Raw genomic sequence first — 8267 nt, forward strand, 5'->3', positions numbered from 1 at the left:
TTTGAAAACTCATATTCATATTTTTGCTATAACTCATTTGAACATTTGAAAAGTACTAATATCACTGTCTCAATCGCGTTAATGATTACCGAAACTGTTGCGGCGTTGCCATTTCAATAGCTGTTGGTTTATTTCAATGGATATTCCTTAGTGTGGGGGGAACTAATAGATTCGGATTGTTTTAAGGCGCTTTACCAAACGGATATAATAGTCAACCAATTTATAAATTAGGCGACTTTGTTTTTTAGAAATGGCTGTATCAAGGGTAACATTTCTCAATTGCTGCTAAGGGTCACACTTTAAGGATTGTTTCTTTAAAAACATTTACTCGCGTCAATGTTCTGTGGTTTGGCAATTCTATACCTACTGCTAAATTTGTCATATTATTCAAAATGCAAGAATGCCATAATTTACTGCAACGCCTTTAAAATTTGATTATTTTGCAACACATTACGATTTACCACATTTCTGAAAGATAATATTCTTACCAATTATTAATACACGATAGCTTACCCATTTAATTTCGCTTGTGACAGGGTTCGAGTGGTTAAAAGTTTCTCGATTGTAAATTTATCCTGAAATATCCGCAACTAACTCCGCTATCAAATAACACAATCTGCGCCTTCTTTCGGAATAATTTATCTGAGATTTCTAATCGAAAAGTGTTGGGACTAAGTAATCGTTACCCTCAATATTTTGGTAACTTTATTCAGAAGCGCTTGTTGAGAACTACCTGCGGAAAACAATTTCGTGTTTACTTTTGCGCATTTCTGCAGCCATCTAATAATGGGCGTTATGAATCTTTTCCAGCCAAAGATGTCCTCTAAAGTTTATACACAATCTCTCACGAACAGTCTGAACATTTATTAACGGTTAAACTTCCTGTTCGTTTCTCATGTTTGACACTAACTGTTAACAAAACTTTAATTTGGGGTATTTCGTTAATGGAACTCAACCTTGGTTGACTAAAGTGCCACCATTAAGCTCGTTTTAAAGTATTACACGTGTATTATTGCATATCTTATGGAGGTCACTGAGTACCCACTTCTAGCGCCAACTAGTAGGAAAACTTCCCGACCGTCAGTGTTTGCTTGCTACATTTTTTCTACACCTTTCAACTTTTATTCGAGAAACTATCAAGTTAATTTTGAGAAAGTACAATTGTATTTTTGAGAATAGTTAAAATGTATTTGAGAAAACAACAAACTTGTAGTTCAGAATAGTGTTTGATTTTGAGAAGGCATTCAAATGAATTTGAAGAGTAGTAAATTGTATTCAAGTAGAATGCGTAAAATTAAGTATTTGAGAATCAAATAACAAAATCACATGTATAAACTTGAGCGTGATGCTGCTCGCTCGCTCGCTCGCTTGCGCGGGACTACATTTTTAAAAGTAGCCGGAATTTAAAATTGGATTCTTAATTATAATTTCATTAGGATAATATTACATTCTGTGAAATACAATCATTAATGATACTTTTTCAAATACAATGACTATCTTCACAATACATTTTATGTTTTTCTCAAATCCACATGACTATTCTCATCTACTTTTGACGTTTCTGAAATACAAGAAACAATTCTTCAAATACAATTTACAACTTCTCGAATAAAGTTGGAAAAGGTGTAGTTAAAAAAAACGAAACTTTCAGTTGGGAACGAACGATTTAATAACGCATATTGGCAAATAGAACCATAACAAAAGTGTGTCTGGCAACGTTTCAAAGGAATCGTTACGCAGCAACCTTGGACCCATATACTTTACGGCAACGATCCAATCAGAGTGTAAGAAAACACGCGTCCACTATTAGGTATCTATTCCATTTTTGTGATTAGAATAATGTTCACCCACACCACGTACGACATTCCGCTATCAATCATATCCACAAAAACTCTTAATGCCGGTAATGTGATAGAAATAACAGGCGCCCCCCTCAATGAAATTACTTCGGGGATTTGATTACAATTAACGCAGCGTTTCTCTTAAAATGACAAAATATAACGGGATAAAGTGGAGCTAAGGTCATCGCGTTGTTACTGAATCGAGAAAATAATTCTTGCTTATGTGGGCATCTATCCCTAAAAGCCATTAAGATCGAAAACTTTAGTCTCGCTTTCATTGTGACTTTCCAATGAAACTTACGAGTATATTTCAAAGTTACTTTCAAAGTTCAATTTTGGTAGCAAAAATATTTTGACGCTAATAATAAACGACACCGCAGGAAAAGAGTAGGCGACTTTGAAAATGTAAACCCATAAGAATTACGGTTATTATTTATTTCCTTCTGCACAGATGAATTTTGGGGGAAGATGAGCGACAACATCACGTAATACAATTGGACTGCCGTGAATTGAATCAACCTTGGAAACATTCAAAAATTCGTTCCTTAAATTTATTATGAGTTTATGAGTCACTTGTCTTATCGGCAAACTGCAGCTGAAAGGAAAGGTTTCTGTCCCTACCTGTTGGATTTAAAAGGTGTTCTGGAAGAATAATAAGGAAATAAAGATTTCACCATTGACTGAGATTTTAAAATTTAATCATTTCAATATTTATTATTCCACCCGTGGAAGTTGACGGCACCACAAAACCGATTTCTTTAACGTTTTATTAGGTGCGAATCGTTGTTTATTCGTTTGTTTAGGTTTGTCAGCTATTTTTGACGGTTTGTTTAGGCTGGCTCTAACGAAAAGCCAAAATAGGTTGGCGTGCCGCCAGCTTCACGTCAGCGGCACCCATGGTGGGATTTTGCCTTTTATCTTACGACTATTAAATACGTCACTATATTTTAGCGATTATGATATAGGATTATTATCGGGTTCCATCTTAAAATCCTTATATAAACTACTCTTATGTCACATATATATTTTCTCATAATTGCATATGTATAAGTTCATAATTGTAGCTACTAAAAATAGAAACGCCATCTCGTATGTCACTACTGTCTAGGTTTTGTTTAGAATTTTAAGGACGGCAATGCTAAATAAGTTTAAGTGGAGTTACCATGGATGGCGCTTCAATTAATAAGCTTTTAATTTTTTTAAAAATCTAATCACACATAGGTGTCACTATAAATGATTATTAAAAGGTATTCATTAATGCCGTACTTTTTATAATGTAGCCATTCTGCAAAGATGGCCCTCCTATAACCAGGCACCAGGTGTTACAGTATCTGATACAATGTTTACAATCACAGTACCAGACGTATAATGTGACATAACTGAATAAACAGAGGCTACTGTAAAACTGCTAACGTAGGAAGGTTATTGTACTATTTATATTTATACCTTTCTTTGTGAGTTTACCATCGTCGACTTTCCGTTTCACTTGTGAAATTTTGTTTGCAGCCCGCGACTTAATTTTTTGTGGCGGACCACTAAAATGTATAAATTTCCCTCAAATACGAAATGTTTACAACATCACTACTAAAGTTGCATACAAAGATGTTATGCTAGTTGAAGTGTGACAGCCCTGCTCTAGGAGTTTAAAACGAAACAAAGCATCGAAAAGTGCGAAAAAACGGTGGGAAAATATTCGCAACCGGACATCTAATCGTCAATGTCCAACACTGAAGATCAAGATACCTTGCAGCGGAGATACATATTATACATTACATTATACGAAAACCGTTTAGAGCGCTTTCGCAAAGTAATGAATAATATATTATTTCAGCTAAGGTCTGATGATGAATTATAGATTCGAAATCGATTACCTATAGTAATTTTAAAGTAAATTTTTTGAGAAAACTCGTTTTTAATCTACATAAACGTAATGAATATACTCCTAAAATGTTTACAGGAGGTACTTCTTTGCACTCCATATACATTATACAGTGTGTAAAGCGATGGGGTATACAAGAGGGATTTTTTAAAAATATTGACTTATGAAAAAAATTTATTCTTCATGATATTTTTTGCTTGCTTTGAAAGTACCAATAACGTTTCGATAATCTAAAATTTATTTATAGAAATCTGGAAAAATAATAAAATTAATTTTTTTTATTGAAAGTTATCATTCTACATTATAATTAAGATAGAGTATTGCTATCAAACCACAAACAATCGAAACGTTATTGGTACTTTCAAAGCAAGCAAAACATATTATGAAGAATAATTTTTTTTCATAAATCAATATTTAAAAAAAAATTCCCTCTTGTATACTCCATCGCTTTACACACTGTACATACTAAAATGTGTCTCATTTATCATTATTATTTGGGCCTTGATGACTTTTCGGTTCGTCTGTATGGCAAGACCTTATTTTAGGTATACATAAAAATAGCCAAAAGTAGCGTGAATAATTTGCTTATTCAATGGTACTTAGCTACTATCATGCAGAAAGAAAGCTCATCCTCAATTCCTCGAATGCACTTTCACGTCGTATGCGATTTTTGAAATTTCTGCGGATTTCAATGCATTTTACCAATTAGGTACGACCTCGGGTACGACATAAATAAACTGCACCAATATAGACGAGTGACAAGGTCACTTCCGGTGGACGAGTATCGACCGAAAGTTAGTCACTTGGCCATTGACCTATTACTCAAAACAGAACTGTAAAATTCGAAACCGTTCGCGTTATCAATTATGTACACAGACGGACGGGCGGACAGAAAGTGCAAAATCATAAACTCACTTTTTGTCGCTCGTTAATAAACGACCTCTTAACTTGAAATCAAGTTAGCACCCCCACTTTTCCCGATTGAAATTTTATTAGTCGCATTAAAATCTATGAATTATAGACTAATTTGTACCCAAATTAGATTTTCACTGTTTAAACAATTTATACATTATTTAAACAATTGTTCACTAAAAAAGGGCAATTCTCAAAATTAATCAAAAGAAATGGAACGTAAAAATTAAAGACTAATTTGTACCCAAGTTAGATTTTCATTGTTTATACAATTTATACATTATCTAAACAATTTTTTTCTAAAGAAAGGAAATGCAACATATAAATTAAGGATTAAATACAAACATTTTTTTCTACAACTGTCAAAAAAACGTGTCATTTTCTGACGGATTTCGAAACGCGAAGTACTAGATTTTTAAACGGTTAATTAATAGGTAAGGTTGCTATTGACAACGTGCGCGAAATCGTCAACAGTGAAAAAAAGTATTTCGCGCACGGGAAAAAGTTGAACTTAAACAGCAATTTAATTAACAATCGGTTCAGTTGTAGAAAAAATATTGTATATAACGCTAGCGCGAAGTTATTTCGCGCATTTGACTGATATTTTAACTCGGCTTCGCCTTGTCAAAATACCTTCAGTCTCAATGCGCGAAATTGAACTTCGCGCTCTTGTTATATAAATAACTATTTTGTAAACAAATTATATTGTTAGGAAGTCGTCTGAGCCAGGGCGCAAGTTGGGAGGGAATATTGGGGTCGAAAGAATGCACTCTGCTAAATTAGTAACGATCCTCGAGATCGTTTATACTTGTGTATTGCTGTCTGCATATCTGTCCGTTTGTCTGTCTGTACATGCGCACAATAACAATAACCGTATAGAAACCCCTGATCGCTTTGAAAATTATTAAACACCGTCTCAAGAATATAAGAAAGGCGCTATTGTTTTTCAGCGACGAAAATGCAAGATTGCGGAGAATTTTTCTAAGGGCTAGAATCTTCTTGCATTATACAGCGTATATTTTGAATTCATGCCAGGCCGTCTTTAAATGCTTATTACGTCATAATCAGGTTTCTGACGGATACAAATTCTAATGTTGTGGGTACAATTTGTCTTTAATTCATACGTTCCATTAATTCTGAGAATTTCCCTTTTTTAGTAAAAAAATTATTTAAATGATGTATAAATAAAATTGTTTAAACAATGAAAATTTAACTTTGGTACAAATTAGTCTTTAATTCATAGTTTTTGATGCGAGTAATAAAATTTCAATCGGGAAAAGTGGGGGTGCTAGCACACCCCACCTTGGAATCGGATTTCCAGCGGAACTAAGCGGGTACAAATTATAATGTTGTGGGTACAAATTAGTATTTAATTTATACTTTCCATTTATTTTTATTAATTCTGAGAATTGCTCTTTTTTAGTAAAAAATTGTTTAAATAATGTATAAATTGTTTAAACAATGAAAATCTAATTTGGGTACAAAATAGTCTTTAATTCATAGTTTTTAATGCGACTAATAAAATTTCAATCGGAAAAAGTGGGGGTGCTAACTTGATTTCAAGTTAGCACCCTCACTTTAAAAATCGGTTTTCCGCCATAACTAAGCGGGTACAAATTCTAATTTTGTGGGTACAAATTAGTCTTTAATTAGTTCTCAATTATAGGCATATGTTTACTTGATTTGGGCAAAGTGCTAACTTGAAATCAAGTTAGCACCCCCACTTTAAAAATCGGTTTTCCGCCAGAACTAAGCGGGTACAAATTCTAATTTTGTGGGTTCAAATTAGTCTTTAATTAGTTCTAAATTATAGGCATATGTTTACTTGATTTGGGCAAAGTGGGGGTGCTAACTTTATCGACCAAAATTGTGGCTTTGTATAGGTGCAATTGCAGGCATAAGAAATGATCACTGATCAGTAGTAGGTATCTCTAATATGGCACATTAAAAAAAAACTCTTCGGCGAGAGGTATGAATTGTGATGATCTAGCCGACTAGCGCATTTATCAAAAATTCAAAATGAACATCTATGAAAGTATTACGATATAAAGTCGTAGGAAATCTAATACATTTTATATAGGTTCCACAAGGAAGGAACTTACCAAGTTCATCCCTAATTTTTTTCGGAATGATTCAATACTGAATACTGCACAAAAGCGCCAAGTAGATAGTGAAATTTAAGTCATCTAACATTTTAGACATTAGGTAGGTAAAATGGATATAAATCTGTGATAGCCTGTATTTTTTAAAGGGCCCCGCTAAAACAACTACATATGCTAATAATACGTAAGAAATTACACACAGCCCAGACAGCTTCGATGGCGTAATTTGAGAATGATGCTACTCGTTTGTTATTGACCTTGGTTTCATTGAATGGCATGAAAAAACGTGAAACAAACTTTCAACGTGATGCGGTTGTTGCGACATCTATTCAAAAATAGCTCCACTAACCTAGCTGTAAAATGGATGTCAATCATGACGTCATGATTTTTTGATCCTTTTGTTGTAAATTTTGGGCGTACGATGTATAATTAGTCAACGAAATTTTGATATGTGATTCTGTATGACGGTGGCTACCCGCTGAATAGTTTTTTAAGTTTCAACGTAAACTTTTTTTTCAAATCTATAATTACTATTTACAAAGTAATTATAATGAAAATTTGATTGGAAATTATTTCAAGCACTAGAGTAACATGTGCCTTACAAGACTATGTCTTTTTTTATTCCTGATTCGACTTAGTTTTCGTAAAAATTACGACGAAAGTTGAGTATAATGGTGCCACCTACTCAACTAAAAATTCGATTCCCTGCTCTTAAACATTTCTTAGGTTAGAAATGAGAGATTTCGGGTTACGTACGCTTAACTTTGTAGGTTTATTTGAAAAACAATTAATACAGGAACTTGATCCACCCCTATGACGAGATATGTGCGATATTTATAAAATGGGATGAAATAAACTTGTAAAATACCTGAAGTCATTGGCAAGTTCAGGCAACGTTACTTAACGACAGATACCTTCGCTGATACAAATATTCTGCATGAGCATGAATAAGGTTTTCGTTTGTATTTAAAGTATCTATACCTTCATATTCACAAGGCATTATTTGTAGCATAATGGATTATCGGAAGCCCCATTTGAAGATTATGCTAGGTATAACCTATAAGTTTCAGCCTTTTACGAAGAGAAATATGTTTCGTACAACATATGTGGTATTGTTGTCGAAATTGTGCCACGATACAAAACAATAACATATTGTAAACTCGTTGACAATAAAGGATACAAATTGTCGTAGCACTTAACCACCGTTTTGCATGATTTATTTTAAGAATTGATAATTCGTAACAGGTCTTACATACTAGGCATTGACCAAATTACTTAAATAGATGGCTACAATATGTACGTTAACTAATAAAAAACACCCCTTGCCCTTAAATTTGCAATAAAACTATGCTTTAAATGCTTAAACTTCGTTTCTAAAAGAGGAAGAAACTTCTTGGATGCAGGTCGGAGAAGCGTAACGAAGTCTTTGAAAAATTAGATTATGTATGCGAAACAAAATATTGTATTCCATTTGGCAGCTGTGTAACAATTTCTGCAGACATAATTGATACATCGGGATCGGATTTAGAGAAT

At 33.5% G+C, this 8267-nt stretch overlaps 1 long non-coding RNA gene across 1 annotated transcript; it reads left to right on the forward strand.

The window, feature by feature from the left end:
- The first annotated feature begins 7456 nt into the window (after positions 1 to 7456).
- LOC116165152 lies at positions 7457 to 7933 on the forward strand. The gene is made up of 2 exons (XR_004144088.1): positions 7457 to 7686; positions 7744 to 7933. It is a non-coding gene; the product is annotated as an uncharacterized LOC116165152 (long non-coding RNA).
- Positions 7934 to 8267: the final 334 nt, after the last annotated feature.

The sequence above is a fragment of the Photinus pyralis genome, unplaced genomic scaffold, assembly GCF_008802855.1.
Source record: "Photinus pyralis isolate 1611_PpyrPB1 unplaced genomic scaffold, Ppyr1.3 Ppyr1.4_LG2, whole genome shotgun sequence".
NCBI classification, from domain to species: Eukaryota; Metazoa; Arthropoda; class Insecta; order Coleoptera; family Lampyridae; genus Photinus; species Photinus pyralis.